Genomic DNA, 16,609 nt, shown 5'->3' with positions numbered 1-16,609 from the left:
AAAAATTCTAACTCTAATAAACCATACATTAAAATAAAAACAATTGTTTTTATGTAATTGTTTTATCTTGGAAAAGTGAGATATATCTCTGATATGTTTCCAAGGGATTTCTGCCAAAGTCATGCTATAACATTTTGTGCAATACATGGATAAGTATTTATTGAAAAGAAAATTTTCAACTGAATCATGATTTCTAGTGTTCAAACATTGTCATCACAAATCAAAAGAAAATAACATTATATGCTATACTTAATAAAATAGCTTAAGAGAATATGAATTTCCAAATATTTCCTTATGGTCTTTTGTGATAGGAATGCATCAACTTGATATTATTAAAATTAATTTTTGAGATTACCTATTATAGGACAAGTATTTTATTACTGACTTTTCTTGTTGAGATTCATTGGAATGGAAAAATTAAATAGGAAAATAATTCATGATTCAAGTCATTTTTTTTCTTTGAAGTTTCTCAAATTAATTGGGGGTAATTATGAAATAATTCTGATACTTTAGAAGATAATTATGTCTCTGAATGAAGAATAGATTAGGATGGTGGAAGTGGGAACAGTAAGATCTGTCAGAAGGCATTGAAGTAGTTTATGTAGCAGGTGAAGTACTTTGGAAATGATATAAACAAGGACAGTAGTATGAAATGAAGAGAAGTGCATGAATTTAGCATATTTTCTGGATTTTAAGCTGTTAGAAATTGCTAATGAATTCAATCTGTGAGAGAGCTGAAGGTGAAAAAATATCAGGGATAATTAATAAATTTTTTATCTAATATGTAGTAAAGTATTATGTAATTATTGGGGGGACAACATTGGGAAAATAACAGCGTTACAAGCGTAGAAACCAAAATTTTTCTTTGAATATGTAAAGTTTGAGATACAGAGTGGTTATTTAAGTGGTGGTATCAAGAGACTGCTAAAAATATGTTCCACTTAAATTCTGAGTCAGACCTGGCTGCTGAAATGTGTGAGTTGTCAATGTACAAATGTTATAAAAAACTAAGCTATTTTCCAAGAGTGAAGGAATGTGGATAGAGAGGCAGAGATTAAGACTGAAGTTAAGGATACCCCAACACTGTAATTCACAAAAAAGAACAAAACACATTAAAGAAGACTAAGAAGGGGCCAGCAGATCAGAAAGAAACCCAGATAATGTGGCTTCAGAAAACAAAGAGAACACATTTGAAAACTAAGAAGTGGAGGCAAGAGGCAGAGTAAGATGCTTGATATGGTTTGGCCCTGTGCCCCCATCCAAATCTCATCTCAAATTGTAATCCCCATGTGTTATAGGAAGGGCAGGGTGGGTGGTGATTAGATCACGAGGGCAGATTTCTCCATTGCCATTCTCATGATAGTGAGTTCTGACAAGATCTGATACTTTAAAAGTGTAGTACCTCCCCCTTCGCTCTCTCTTTCCTATGCCATGTAAGACTTGCCTTGCTTCCCCTTCACCTTCCACCACGATTATAAGCTTCCTAAGGCCTCCCCAGCTATGCAGAACTGTGAGTCAGTTAAACCTCTTTTCTTTATAAATTACCTAGTCTCAGGTATGTCTTTATAGCAGTGTGGGAACAGACTAATACAATGGCTGAATAGAAGCCTCCATCGACGTTCCTCCCCACAAGAACACCAAATTTAACATCTATCTACACAAAAAAATACTTTCATGAGAACCAAAAATCAGGTAAGCAATCACAGTACCTGGGTGTAACTTCATATTGCTTAAAGAGGTACTGAAAAGGGTAGGAAAGACAGTCTTGAATTGCTGACATCACCCTTTCCCCATCCCTTGGTAGTGACCACATGGTGCTGACAGAAATTCTGTGCACTTGTGGGACTTTGCATGGGAATACAGTGCTGCCAACACTGGGCAGAACTCAGCTGATGCCCATGGAGGGAATATTTAGAACAGCGCTATCCAGAGGGGAATTGCTCATCCCAGTAGTCAGAACTTAAATATCAGCAATGCTGGCCACCATGGGCTAAATTAGTCTGGGGCCCTAAATAAACCTGAAAGGGAGTCTAGGCCACACGGACTGCAACTCCTAGGCATGTCCTAGTGCTGTGTTGTGCTTGGAGCCAGCGGACTTGGGAGTCACATGACCTAGTGAGACACAGCAAGGGTGGCCAAGGGAGTGCTTGTGCCACCCTTTCCTCAATCCAAGGCACCACAGCTCACAGCTGCAAAGGAGACTCCTTCCTTCTGCTTGAGGAAAGGTGAGATAAAATTAAGGAGGATTTTGTCTTGCAACTTGAAGAGCAACTCAGCCACACTAGAACAGGGCACAAAGCAGAGCTGCGAAGTCCACACCCCAGGCCCTAGCTTCTGGAGAGTATTTCTAGATACACCATGGGCCAGAAGGGAGCCCACTGCCCTGAAGGGAGGAACCCAGTCCTAGTGGGATTTATCACTTCCCGACTACAAGCTGACTGAAGAGTCTTTGGGCCTTATGTGAATGTTAGCAGTACCCTGGCAGGCCTCCACAACGGCCTGTGGTGGTTGGACATGGAAAACCCTCCTCTGCCTGGGGAAAGGAGAGGGAAGAGTGGGAAGGACTTTGTCTTGTGGTTTTGGTGCCGGCTCAGATGCACTAGAATAGAATAGCAGGTAGATTTCTTAGGTTTCTGACTCCAGGCCCTTGCTCCCAGACAGCGTCTCTGAACCTGCCCATAATCCCTTCTCTTCAAGAGAAGGGAATAAGATTGGCTGATGATAGAGCCTGCTGATTATATAGCCCTAGGACCTTAAGCAAACATAGGCAGTGGCCAGGTAGTAGTTATAGTGGGCTTGGTGTGAGATTCAGTTCTGTGCGGGCTTCAGGTCTGACAGAGTGCAGTTCCAGTGGTGCTGACCACTGAGGTGGTTGTGTCAACCCTCCCCCATCTCCAGGAAGCTCAGCTCACAGAAACTCTGTTTGGGAGAAAGTAGGAAAGAGAACAAGAGTCTCTGTCTGGTAATCAAGGGAATTCTTCTGGATCTTATCCAAGACCTCCGAGACCACCAAGACAGTACCTCTACAATCTGCAAGAACACAGCATTACCTACTGTGGGGTATCCCCTAATGCAGGTAAGGCTGCAGTGACCAAAAACTGAGATCACAACCCCCAAGTTCCTTCAAATACCTGGGAAGCCTACAAGCCCAGACTGCAAAGACTACAATAAATACCTAGCTTTTCAATGCCCACATACCAACAAACATCCACAAGCATCAAGACTATCCAGGAAAACATGACCTCACCAAAAGAAATAAATAAGGTACCAGGGGCCAATCTTGGAGAAGCAGAAATGCGTGACCTTTCAGAGAGAGAATTCAAAATAGGTGTGCTGAGGAACTTTAAAGAAATTCAAGATAACACAGAGAAGTAATTCAGAATTCTATTAGAAAAATTTTATAAAGAGATTGAAATAATTAGAAAGAACCAAACAAAAATTCTGGAGTTGAAAATGCAGTTGACGGCCAGGTATAGTGTCTCATGCCTGTAATTCCAACAATTTGGGAGCCCAAGGCAGGTGAACTGCTTGAGCACAGAAGTTTGAGAACAACCTAAGTAACATGGTGAAGCTCTATCTCTACAAAAAAAAAAAAAAAAAAGAAAGAAAAAAAAAAAGAAAAAGAAAAAGAAAAAAAAGAAAAGAAAAAATTAGCCAGGCATGGTAGTACATGCCTGTAGTCCCAGCTACTTGGGAGGCTGAGCTGGGAGGATCACTTGAGCCTGAGAGGTAGAGGCTGCAATAAGCCATGATCATGCTACTGCACTCCAGCCTGAGTGAGACAGTAAGACCATTTCTCAAAGAAAAAAAAAACTTAAAAGAGAAAGAAAATGCAACTGACATGCTGAAGAATGCATCAGATTCTCTTAACAGGAGAATTGATCAAGCAGAAGAAATAAGTGAGCTTGAAGAAAAACCATACGAAAATACACAGTCCGAGAAGACAAAACAAAAAGTAATACAACGGAATAAAGCACACCTGGAAGATCTAGAAAATGGCCTCAAAGGGGCAAATTTAAGCGTTATTGGCCTTAAAGAGGAGGTAGACGGCAAGGGCTAAAACTTATATTCAAAGGGACATAACAGAGAACTTCTCAGACCTAGAGAAAAATAACAGTGTTCGAGTCCAAGAAGGTTAAAGAACACCTAGCAAATGTAACACAAGGAAAACTAACTGAAGGCATTTAATAATCAAATCCCCAAAGGCTGAAGGATGGATCCTCAAAGCAGCAAGGGAAAAGAAACAAATAACATAAAATGGGGCTTCAATACAATTTACAGCAGACTTTTCAGTGAAAACCTTACAGACCAGGAGAGAGAGAAATGACATAAAATTCTGAAGGAAAAAACTTTTACCCCAGAATTTGTGTATCTGGGAAAAATATCCTTAAAATGTGAAGGCGAAATAAACACTTTCCCAAACAAATAAAAGCTAAGAGATTTGATCAACACCAGATCTGTACTACAAAAAAATCGCTAAAGAGACTTCTTCAATCTGGAGAAAAAGATGTGAATGAGCAATAAGAAATCTTCTGAAGGTGCAAAACTATCTGTGAATAGTGAGTACACAGAAAACACAGAATATTATAAAAATGTAAATGTGGTATTTAAATTACTCCTATCTTAAGTAGAAAGATGAAAAGATGAATTGATTAAAAATAATAACTACAATTTCCAATGCATAGACAGCATAGTAAGATATAAATAAAAACAACAAAAATATAAAAAATGAGGAGACAAACTTAAAGTGTAGAGGTTTTATTAGTTTTCTTTTTGCTTACATGGTAATTTGTTTGTGCAATCACTATTAAGTTGGCATCATTTTAAGATAATGGGCTATAAGATAAGTGCAAGTTTCGAATCTAAAAACATGTAATAGATAAACAAAAAATAAAAAGTCAGAAGTTAAAACACACCAGCAGAGAAAAATGCCTTCACTAAAAGGAAGACAGGAAAGAAAAAATACAAACATAAAAGGAAGACAGGAAGGAAGGAAGGAAGGAAGGAAGGAAGGATGGAAGGAAGGAAGAGAAGATTACAAAACAACCAGAAAACAAATAACAAAATGGCAGGAGTAAGTCCCTACTTATCAATAATAAAGATTAGTAAAAATGGACTAAATTATCAAATCAAAACACATTGAGTGGCCGAATGAAAAAAAAAACCACACACACACACACACAGAACAAGACCAAGTGATCTGTTGCTTACAACGACCACACTTCAGCTATAAAGACAAGCATAGACTGAAAATAAAAAAAATTGAGAACCATTCCATGCCAATGGGAAAAAAAAGTATTAGGAGTAGCTATGCTTATTTTAGACAAATCTCAAGATAAAAAGTATAAGAAGAGACAAATAGGTCACTATAAAATGATAAAGGGGTCAATTCAGCAGGAGGATATAATTATGAATATATATCCACCAACACTGAAGCACAAGTATACCATTGTACCATTTTCTCCACATTCCCAACACTTGTTATCTTTTGTGTCTTTGATAACAGTCATGCTAAAACATATGAGGAGATATCTCAGAGTGGCTTTGAGTTGCATTTTCCTGATGATTGGTGATGTTTAGCATCTTTTAATATACCTTTTGGCTATTTGTATGTATTTTGGTTTGGTTGTTTTTTTAAGGTAAATGCATACTTAACATACAACCACCAGTTTCCCTCCTAGTTATCTACTCAGGAGAAATAAAAATATATGCCCACACAAAGACTGGTCTTTATTTCAGAGCAGTATTATTCATAATTGTCTAAAACCGGTGAGTAGATAAGTAAACTTTGATATAGCCATCCAAAGGAACACTACTAAACAGTTAAATGAAACAAACTACTAATACACACCACAACATAGATGAATCTCAAAAACACTATGCTAAGTAAAATAAGCCAAGCCCAAAAAGAATATATACTGTATATTCTCCTTAATATGAAATCCTAGAAAAGACCCAACTATAATCACGTTAAACAAAGTAGCATTTGAGATCAAAAGAGTCTACAGATATTGATGACAAAGGGGCATGAGGGAAGTTTTTAAGATGATGAAAATATTCTAAATCTTTATTGTGGTCATGATAACTTGACTGCACACATTTGTCAATCTCACTAAGCTATGTACTTAGGAAAGATAATTTATTCCATAGAAATTTAATTCAATGAAGTTGATATAGATAGATTATTAGCACAGCATTTTCCCTTTATACATTTTGCCATTTATTTTCTTCTGTACTTATTCATTTTCTTTTGTGTTAAACTGAGTGATATAGTTTGGCTGTATCTCCACAAAAATCTCATCTTGAATTGTGATTCCCACAATTCCCACATGTACTGGGAGGGACCCACTGGGAGGTAATTGAATCATCGGGGTGGGTCTTTCTTATGATAGTAAGTCTCATGAGATCTGCACAAGTTCTTTCTCTTTGCCTGCCACCATCCATGTAAGATGTGACTTGCTCCCCCTTGCCTTGCACCATATGAGGCCTCCCCAGCCATGTGGAACTGTATGTTCATTAAATCTCTTTTTCTTCCCAGTCTCAGGTATGTCATTATCAGATGCATGAAAATGGACTAATATGCTGTGGAACAAGCAAATTAAGGCTATCTGCCTTTTGGCAATTAAAAGTCTGGTGCTGATAATAAAGAGTACAGTTTCATGGGTCTGCACAAAATACTAAGGGCACAGATGACAAATTAAGAGGTAGGAATCCAGTAGTGGGAGTGCATTCATATATGAAGCCTGTAATATATTAAGTAATGTGAGGTCCTTAACTTTCTCTATTTTTTTTTTTAATCAAGTGAGTGGAGAAATAATTGTGGTGGGTAAAAGAATCTCTCACACCAGTTAGAATGGCGATCATTAAAAAGTCAGGAAACAACAGGTGCTGGAGAGGATGTGGAGAAATAGGAACACTTTTACACTGTTGGTGGGATTGTAAACTAGTTCAACCATTATGGAAAACAGTATGGTGATTCCTCAAGGATCTAGAACTAGATGTACCATATGACCCAGCCATCCCATTACTGGGTATATACCCAAAGGATTATAAACTATGCTGCTATAAAGACACATGCACACGTATGTTTATTGCAGCACTATTCACAATAGCAAAGACTTGGAATCAACCCAAATGTCCATCAGTGACAGACTGGATTAAGAAAATGTGGCACATATACACCATGGAATACTATGCAGCCATAAAAAAGGATGAGTTTGAGTCCTTTGTAGGGACTTGGATGCAGCTGGAATCCATCATTCTTAGCAAACTATCACAAGAACAGAAAACCAAACACCGCATGTTCTCACTCATAGGTGGGAACTGAACAATGAGATCACTCGGACTCAGGAAGGGGAACATCACACACAGGGGCCTATCATGGGGAGGGGGGAGGGGGGAGGGATTACATTGGGAGTTATACCTGATGTAAATGACGAGTTGATGGGTGCAGCACAGCAACATGGCACAAGTATACATATGTAACAAACCTGCACGTTATGCACATGTACCCTACAACTTAAAGTATAATAATAATAAATAAATTTAAAATAAAAAATAAAAAATAAATCCTGGATATTAAAAAAAAAAAAAAAAAGAATCTCAAGAAGATACACTCAGAGTGAGTTTTAAAATGTCACTAGCAGACAAAACAGGTGGAATTCCTCGGGATAATCATTCTAAATACACAAGTATATTGCATATAATGGCTTTTGGGGAAAGCAAGCAGGATTAATTTGTCTTATTTAAAGCTTAAAAAATGCATAAGGGGAAAGTAAAAAGAATGACAGTATTACTGGTAAATGACTCAGATTAAGAAGGGCAGTCATGCATCTATGTTCAGTACTAATTTGGAAATGACAATGGCATTGGAATTAGATAGTAATAGCTTCGAATTTTTAGATTGTTTTGAACAATATATTTATTTTAATAAGATTGATTCTTCCTATCCATGAGCATGGGATGTTTTTCCATTTGTCTGTGTCATTTACAATTTTTTAAATCAGTGTTTGTAGTTTTCCATGTAGAAGTTTTTCACTTCCTTGGTTAAATGAATTGCTTGGAATTTTTATTGTGGCTACTTTAAATGGGATTGTATTCTTGATTTGGTTCTCAGCTTGAGCATTTTTGGTGTATATAAATACAGCTGATTTCTGTGCATTAATTTTGTTTTCTGAAAGTTCACTGAAATTATTCATCAGGTCTGGGAGGCTTTTGGAAGAATCTGTAAAGTTTCCTAGGTAGATCTAGTCATCAGTAAACAGAGATAATTTGACTTCCTCGTTTCCAATTTGGATGCCTTTTATTTTTACCTCTTGCCTGATTGCTCTGGTTAATACTTCCAGTACTATGTTGAACAGGAGTGGTGAGACTGGACATCTTTGTCTTGTTCCAATTCTTAGAGAAAATGCTTTTGACATTTTCCCATTAAATGTGATACCAGCTGTGGGTTTGTCATGTATGGCTTTTATTATTTTGAGTTATGTTTATTCAATGCCTAGTTTATTGAAGGTTTTTATCATGAAAGGATGTTGGATTTTATTAAATGCTTTTTCTGTGTCTATTAAGATAATCATATGGTTTTGTTTTTAATTCTGTTTAGTGATGAATCAGATTTATTAATCTGTATTAAAACACCCCTGTGACCCCAGAATAAAACACTTGATTATTGAATTATGTTTTTAAAGTGCTGCTGGATTCAGTTTGCTAGTATTTTGTTGAAAATTTTTGGAGGTTGTTCATGTGGGATTTCTGTCTGAGGTTTCCTCTTTTTTTTTTCTTGGGTCCTTGCCAGATTTTTGGTATCAGGAAGTCTCTCTTTGTCAATTTTTTTGAACCCTTGCAGTAAGATGGGTACTAAACCTTTCTTGCAGAGCTGGTAGAAGTCAGGTATGAGTCCACTCAATACAGGGCTCTTTTAGTGAGTAGATTTGTTATTACTGACTCAACTTCATAGCTCATTATTGTTATATTCAGGATTTAAATTTCCTCCTGATTCAATCATGGGAGGTTGTATCTAGCAATTTATCCTTTTTCTCCCAGTTTTCTAGTTGTGAACATAGTGTTCAATGATAGTCTTACATATATGTCTGTGGTATCAGTTGTAACATCATGGGTGTCATTTCTGGTGGAGCTTATTAAAATATTCTCTTTTGTTCTTCATTAATCTAGGCAGTGGTCCATCAATTTTGTTTCTTCTTAGGCATGCTGGTTCCTGTTTCTTCCTTCATAGTCGCTCATGAATGCCCACCTCAAGACTTTTATTTGTTCTCCCTCTACCTGAGAGATTCTTCCCCAAGTCTTCTTGTTGGCTGACTACATCTCATCTTTCAGAACACCCAATTCCATCTACCTTTTCAAAAAACCAACTTTACATTTTGTTGATACATCGTATGATTTATTTGGTCCCATTTCATTAAGTTCTGCCCTGACCTTTGTTATTTATTTTCCTATGCTACCTTTCCTATGCTCTAGTTCCTTGAAGTGCAATGTTACTTTTTTGTGTTAATGTGAGATCTTTCCAGCTTCTTAATACAGACATTTAGCACTATGCACATTCCTCTTAACATTGCTTTTGCTGTATCCTGGAGGTTACTGTGTCTATGCTGTGTATATATTTTCATTTGTTTCAATTTTTTTTTTCTGATTTCTGCCCAATTTTGTTATTCACCCAAAAATCAGTCAGGAGCAACCTGTTTATTTTCCATGTCCTTGTGTAGTTTTGAGAGTTCCTCTTTGTATTGATTTCTACTTTTCCACACTGTTGTCTAAGAAAATACTCCATATGATTTTGATTCTTTTGAGTTTATTGAGACTTGCTTTGTGACCAAGTAGCTGGTCAATTTTGGAGAATGTTTCATGCATAGATGAGAAAAATGTATATTCTGCAGTTGGTGAGTAGAATGCTCTATAGCTATATATTAGGTCAATTTGGTCAAGAGTTTAATTTATGTCCAGAGTTTCTTTGTTAGTTTTCTACTTTAATGATCTGTTTAGTGTTGTCACTGGGGTGTTGAATTCCCACACTATAGTATATAGCTATCTATCTCTTTTTCTTAGGTCTAGCAGTGGTTCTTTAATACACCTGTGTGTTCCGGTGATGGTTGTGTATATATTTAAGATAGTTATATGTTCTTGCTGGTTAACCCTTCTATCATTATATAATATCCTTCTTTGATTTGTTGTGTTTTGTTTTACTGTTGTTGATTTAAAGTCTGTTTTATACAGTAAAAAATAAAAATGTCTGGTCTTTTTGGTTTTCTATTTGCATAACATATTTTTCTCTTACTTTGAGCTTGTGGGTGTCATTATTCATTAGGGGTCCTTTGAGGGCAGTAGATGGTTGGGTTTTTATTTTTATCCAATTTGCCAGTCTATATCTTTTAAGTGGAGCATTTAGGCCATTTACATTCAAAGTTAATATTGACACGTGAAGTTTTGTTCCTGTCATAGTGTTTTTAGGTAGTTGCTTTGTAGTCTCAATAGTGTATTTGCTTTATAGGATATATGTACTTTGCATTTATGAGTGCTTTTGTTGTAGCAAGTTCATCTTTTCATTTCCATATTTAGAACTACTCTGGGCATTTTTTATGGCGCCAGTCTAGTTGTGACAATTGCCCTTAGCATTTCCTTGTATGGGAATGACTTGATTACTCATTTATTTATTAAGCTTAGTTTGGCAGGATATAAAATTTTGGCTGGCATTATTTTTCTTTAAGGAGTCTAAAAGTAGGCTCACAATCTCTTTTGGCATGTAAGGTTTCTGCTGGGAAATCCACTGTTAGCTTGATGGGTGTACCTTTATAGGTGATTTGACCCTTTTATCTAGCTGCCTTTAAGATTTTTTCTTTAGTGTTGACTTTGAATAGTCAGATGATCATATGTCTTGGTGAAGTTTTTCTTGTACATTATCTTACAGGTGTTCTCTAAATTTCTTGTATCTGGGTGTCTACCTTTCTGGGAAGACTAGGGAAATTTTCCTGAATTATTCTCTCAAATATATTTTTTTTCAATTTGCTTACTTTTTCTTCTCTCTCAAGAATGTTTTATAAGTTTTGGTCATAGCTTTGGTCAACTTAGGTAATCCCATATTTCTCTAAAGCTTAGTTTAATTAAAAACAATTTTTTTTCTTTATTTTTGTCTAGGTTAATTCAAAAAACTGATCTTCAAGCTCTGAAAATTTTTCTTCTGGTTGGTCTAGTCTATTAGTAAAGCTTCCAACTATATTTTGAAATTAGTAAATTTTTCAATTCCAGAATTTCTACTTGTTTTTCCATTAAATATAGCAATCTCGTCTTTTATATCCTGAATCATTTTTCTGGATTCTTTGCTTTGATTTTCAATTTTTTCTTGAATCTCATTGTACTTCCTATTGGATTCTTTATCTGTCATTTTAGAATTTTCATTTTTGTTAGGATCCTTTGCTGAAGAATTGGTGTCTTCCTTCAGAGGTGTCAACACTCAGGTTTTTTGTTCTGCTAGTGTCTTCACACTGATTCCTTCTCATCTGAAGCAACAGTTCCTTTTATTTTTTTTATTTGCTATCATTTGAATGGAATTTTCTACATTTTATTCTTTTTTCCCTTGAGGATATGACTGTGGTGTGTATTGAGTATGAATATTTGGCTTCATTTTTGGGTGCTTTCAGGGGGCCATGTCTCTATATAGGTTTCTTGGTTGTGGATACCCTCTCTGTTGTGGTTTTCTCACATGCTGCTTGTTGTAGTGATGTATTGGACATATGAGTTGATGCACTATCTTCTACAGGGCTGAGACTGCACAGGTCTCATAAAGCTTATCTCATTCACTAGCACTGGGACCTTCTGACAGCAGTTTTTTATTGGTGGTACAGTTCAGTATTCCATGCAGTAGGTGTCACTTAAGAGTAAAAGCCACCCACTCTCCAGGACCCTGTGAATGAGGGGAGGAACCTACCCTAATAGGAGAAGGAGGGAATCAGCATATTGGGGTATGCTGAGATATTGGGGGCAGGGTTGAGGCACTGCACTAGCTGCTTATCCTGGGCAAGTAGGAACATGCTCTGCTTTCATATCAGGGCCCTGTTGCAGGGTTTGTGACCTTTAGTTCATATAATCATTGTCCTCTGCCTCCTATCTGTGATGAAGAACCAAAGAAATTCCCTTCTGGTGGCTACTACAAAATAGGTTTCAGGGCTAAGCCTCTTCCCCCAGTCCAGAGCAGACAGACAGCTCTGTGATTTGTCTGCCCTTTATGGCCAGGATAGTACTGCCTTATGTAATGAGCAGGAGATGGGCCCAACCCTTCACTCTGTTGTGTCTGCAACAGTGGATGGGGGCAACAGGAGATAACCTCTTTCTCATTTCTATTTCCAGCAGTCAATTCCACCCCCTTCATCAATTGACTCCATGTCCATGTTTCCTTTGTCCCAAAGGCAGATTGGAGGGCTGTGCTCCCCTCTTCCCTAAAGGCAGCCCACACTGAGGGCTAGATCTTTAAGGAACCCACAGCTCCTCAGGGATCTGCTGGCACCATATGGTTGTCAAAGTCAGAGCAGGTCATGGGCTATGTTTGTGAGGTATCTGGTGATGTGGCAACCTAAGGGCTGAAGTCCCCTGGGGAGAACAGTGGCCTATAGTACATGTACAACCAGTGTGGCACCTGCCAGTTCAATTTGTGTATGGGAATACCTGCACGAACTGACCACCCAATTTATTGTCCTTAGCAAGGTCCCATCACCACTAACATCCTTGTCTGGATTGTGAGGGCAGAGGGGCTCCCCAACACTTTGGAGATCAGATTGTCACACAGGTGAGGAGACAAGAGAAGCCATGACTCACCCTTTTCATGGTCCAGGTTTCTAGGGAGACAATCTTTGCCAGTCTCTTGCTACTTTCCTCTTTTGTGCCCCAGGTTGTTCCCATGGATGCTCCAACAGGTCCTTGCTCCACTCCCTCAGATTTCCATTTAAATCATGGCCATTCGCCTGTAACTTTGATCTTTCTGAGGAGAGCTAGCATCCAACATCCATAGTCAGCCAACTTGAGAAAAAAAAAAAGAGAAAAAAACTATGAAAACTTTTAAGGTAAAAGTAATTTCGTGATTAGCCTTCTTTGTGCTGGTTTTCATTTATTCTGAAATTAGTTTTAAAGCAACCCTTACACATACACACAAATAAAAAAGTATTTAACAGTGACAATCAGTGTAATATACTTTAGAAATATTTCCCTTCCAAAGACATAGCATGGATTTATTGAATGCCATTTGAGAAGATCCTTGAGAGTTTTATAATTTAAGTTTCAAGTAGGAATTATACTCTGTGTCTCTCAGCAATATTCATGACAGGTCTTACTGCAGAATGTCATTCAGTAAAATACTCTGTGCATGAGTTTGAATGTAATAATTTTACTCATAAAAAATCAGTGCAATAAATCTACTGATTCAGCATTAAAATTTACCTCAAAAAAAGAAATAATTTGTCTTGTCAAAATACCATTTCACCACTAACTAGACACTTTTTCAAAGTTTCACTTTTCTAAAGGATTAGATAGAGCTCTCATCCCATAGGATAATCAGAAAGCTTGATAAATCAGTGTTGTTTATATTCAAAGTATATTTGAGACTTCAGAGTTTATCAATTGCAAAGGAGAATTAAATGAATAATTTTTCAGTTAATGTTAACATAATTTGTGGAAATCATCCTATGCTCATATCATATGCAGTTTTTTAGGGGGTGGGGTTAGTATTAATTAAACTGTATATATAAAATTTGGGCTACATGCATTATCTCATTCAATCCCGACAACACCCGTATCAAATAAATATATTTTTCTTTTTCTCATGGATGTAGAAAGTGGAATTTATATATGCTAATGAGTTAACTGTCTTAGTTTATCAAATACTTAATTTGTGCCAGGAACATTCCTAAGCATTTTATACATGTTACCTAATGTTATGGCTACAACCAGTTAGGGAAATACACATACAGACAGAGTGATAAACACACAGGCAGAAAATACATTTTACATCAGAGAGTTACCTGACCAAGGACTACACTTCTTTTGCTTTTCTCTAAGACCAACCCAATGATAATTCCTTGACTTAACTATTTTTGTTTACTAATGTAAAGCAGAGATTAGGTGCTCAATAATTTTGTTTTGAAAATATGACAAATTAATAGGAGAATGAATAAATATTGAATACTTCTATTTTACTTCCCATACAGTTAATATAATGTATTTTAAAATACTGACTTAAGAAATTTAATTAGAGAGCTCAATTTATTTGAGATATCCCTATGTTTTACAATCAAAACTGAGTAAAGAATTTTATAAATTATGAACTATGTAATCAAAAAGTGATTTTTGAATGTTAATTTGTGTGTGAGTACATATCTTTATCTGTTTTGGTTTACTCGTGCCTGCTTCCCCTGACACCATGATTTATAGTTACAAGTGCAAGTGAGATGTGAGTTGTTACATGTGCACACTGAGATTGACTGTGAAAATTGCATGTAGCTACGGATTAATACAGTCAGAAGTATGGGATTTTCTGTTCTTTTTGTACTCTACTGACAGATGGACCCACTGTTTTGCTGGAAAGTGGAGCCAATTTGTCTGGCTTTGAAGAAAACAGGAGCAAAGAAGATATAGTAGGGACACTTTAATGGTGAAGAAAGAGCAAGCCATTGACCCAGCTAATAAAAGCTATTGCTTATAAGTACCGCGCACTAACTGATTGCGCCACCGGACGGGCAGGGGAACATCACACACCGGGGCCTATTGTGGGGAGGGGGGAGGGAGGAGGGATGGCATTGGGAGTTATACCTGATGTAAATGACGAGTTGATGGGTGCTGATGAGTTGATGGGTGCAGCACACCAACATGGCACATGTATACACACGTAACAAACCTGCACATTGTGCACATGTACCCTAGAACTTAAAGTACAATAAAAAAAAAGTTATTGCTAATATTAGTTTATCATGTATTAGATGCAAGTTTATACTGTTTATCACCATTTGATGTTTAAATTTTGTTTATTGGAGCTCAAAATTGAGGTGGAAGTAATGCTTTCTGAAAAAATGAATTTAAAACTTTTACATTGTGGAAAGAAAAAGAACTCTGCGGACCTATCAGTTTGCTGGGGCTGCCATTTGAAAGTAAACCAATTCAGGTTGCTTGAACAACAAAAATTTACTTCTTCATAGATCTGGAGGCCAGAAGTCCAAGAGCAAGGTGTCAGCAGGGTTGGTTTCTTCAGAGACTTCGCTTCTTGGCTTGTAAATGGCTGTCTTCTCCTTGTGCCTTTACATGGTCTTTCTTCTGTCTGTGTCATAATCTTTTTTTCTTCTAAGAATATCAGTCCTATTGGACTAGGCCCACATCAGTGACCTCATTTTACTTTAATCACCTTTTAAAAAATCTTATCTTTAAATGAGAAGCTGAATGTTAGAAACTCAATATATGAATTTGGGGAAAGGGACAATTCAACTCATAATAGGAGATGGTGTAAAGAATCACCTGGCTAAGTCATCTGATTTGTACTAATCATCTTTTGATGTAGACAGGTACCTCAGCCTTAGTACTGAGGAGGGCATGGGAGAGGTAATTTCATAGCATCCTGTCTCTGCAAATCCCTCTGGAGAAAACTGCAGAGAAATATATTCAATTTAGGGAGAAAATTGACAATACATTATATTATTATTGATTCGAATAAAATGGGACATAGAAATGCATGAAATATCTGGTGAAATATTTTAAATGCATAAAGAGTAATTTATATTGTGTTCTAATTTAATCTGGCTAAAATTATTACTAAAAATATTGAAAAAATCAGTTTGAAGGAAATGTATACAATCAAAATTTTGTGATAAAATTTTCATATCTACATATTTTTAGACAATGACATCTGTAATATTATTATAAATGTTAAGCAATTCCAAGCTTGAGGCAAACTCCACAGATAGATTAACTGTATTTCATTAGGTGATAGAAAAGGAGATGATCATCGATTGACAATATTTCATCCAACACTTTTCTACATTTAAACTCAAGAAGAATGCATCATAAATACAGTATGCTTTCTTAACACCTTATACTACTAGTAGCTTTCATTTTTTCTTTCTTTTTTTCTTAGTCTAATCTTTATTCTATAAACTATTATCAGTTGAGAATCTAATAAATATAAGTTGGAGAGATATGTTAGCAAATTGTTCACTTTTAACTAAAACACAAGAGGGCACCCTTTCCTTCTGTTAGAACATGTCCTCTGCTTCTAAATTATATGCCACGGAAATATCATAAAGGATTGCCATGTAAAAATAATATTAATTTTATTTTGCATATTTATGGGCTCGCTTTTGTATTTAACCAGTAATAATTTTGCTGATCCCAAAAGTCACAGCATATTATTTTAAATAATATGAACATGATTTTTAATGGAAATGAATTCTAAGCCAGAAATGTCAGTGTCACTGAGCTATTCAAGAGCCAGATGTCTCCCTAGTGTCATGATAGGGAACAAAAATAAGGCTGGGTTTGGCATGACTCGTGGTGTTTATTAAGTATAATTTATCGTAAATTTCTGTGTTTAGGATTAGGAATTATTTGTACTGAATACTGAATACAC

The 16,609-nt window shown here is 36.5% G+C and overlaps 1 long non-coding RNA gene across 1 annotated transcript in view; it reads right to left on the bottom strand.

Moving 5' to 3' along the window:
* The window catches only part of LOC126940622 (uncharacterized), a 54,420-nt gene extending 39,497 nt beyond the window's left edge, over positions 1-14,923 (bottom strand). Inside the window, exons 1-2 of the long non-coding RNA XR_007720839.1 lie at positions 14,806-14,923; positions 12,820-13,020 (exon numbers count right to left, since the gene is read on the bottom strand). This is a non-coding gene — a long non-coding RNA (uncharacterized LOC126940622). The remainder of the gene's footprint in view (positions 1-12,819; positions 13,021-14,805) is intronic.
* Positions 14,924-16,609: the final 1,686 nt, after the last annotated feature.

The sequence above is a fragment of the Macaca thibetana genome, chromosome 17, assembly GCF_024542745.1.
Source record: "Macaca thibetana thibetana isolate TM-01 chromosome 17, ASM2454274v1, whole genome shotgun sequence".
Classification (NCBI taxonomy): domain Eukaryota; kingdom Metazoa; phylum Chordata; class Mammalia; order Primates; family Cercopithecidae; genus Macaca; species Macaca thibetana.
Note: the sequence above shows the minus strand (reverse complement) of the source record. Positions and strands in the feature narration are given on the sequence as shown.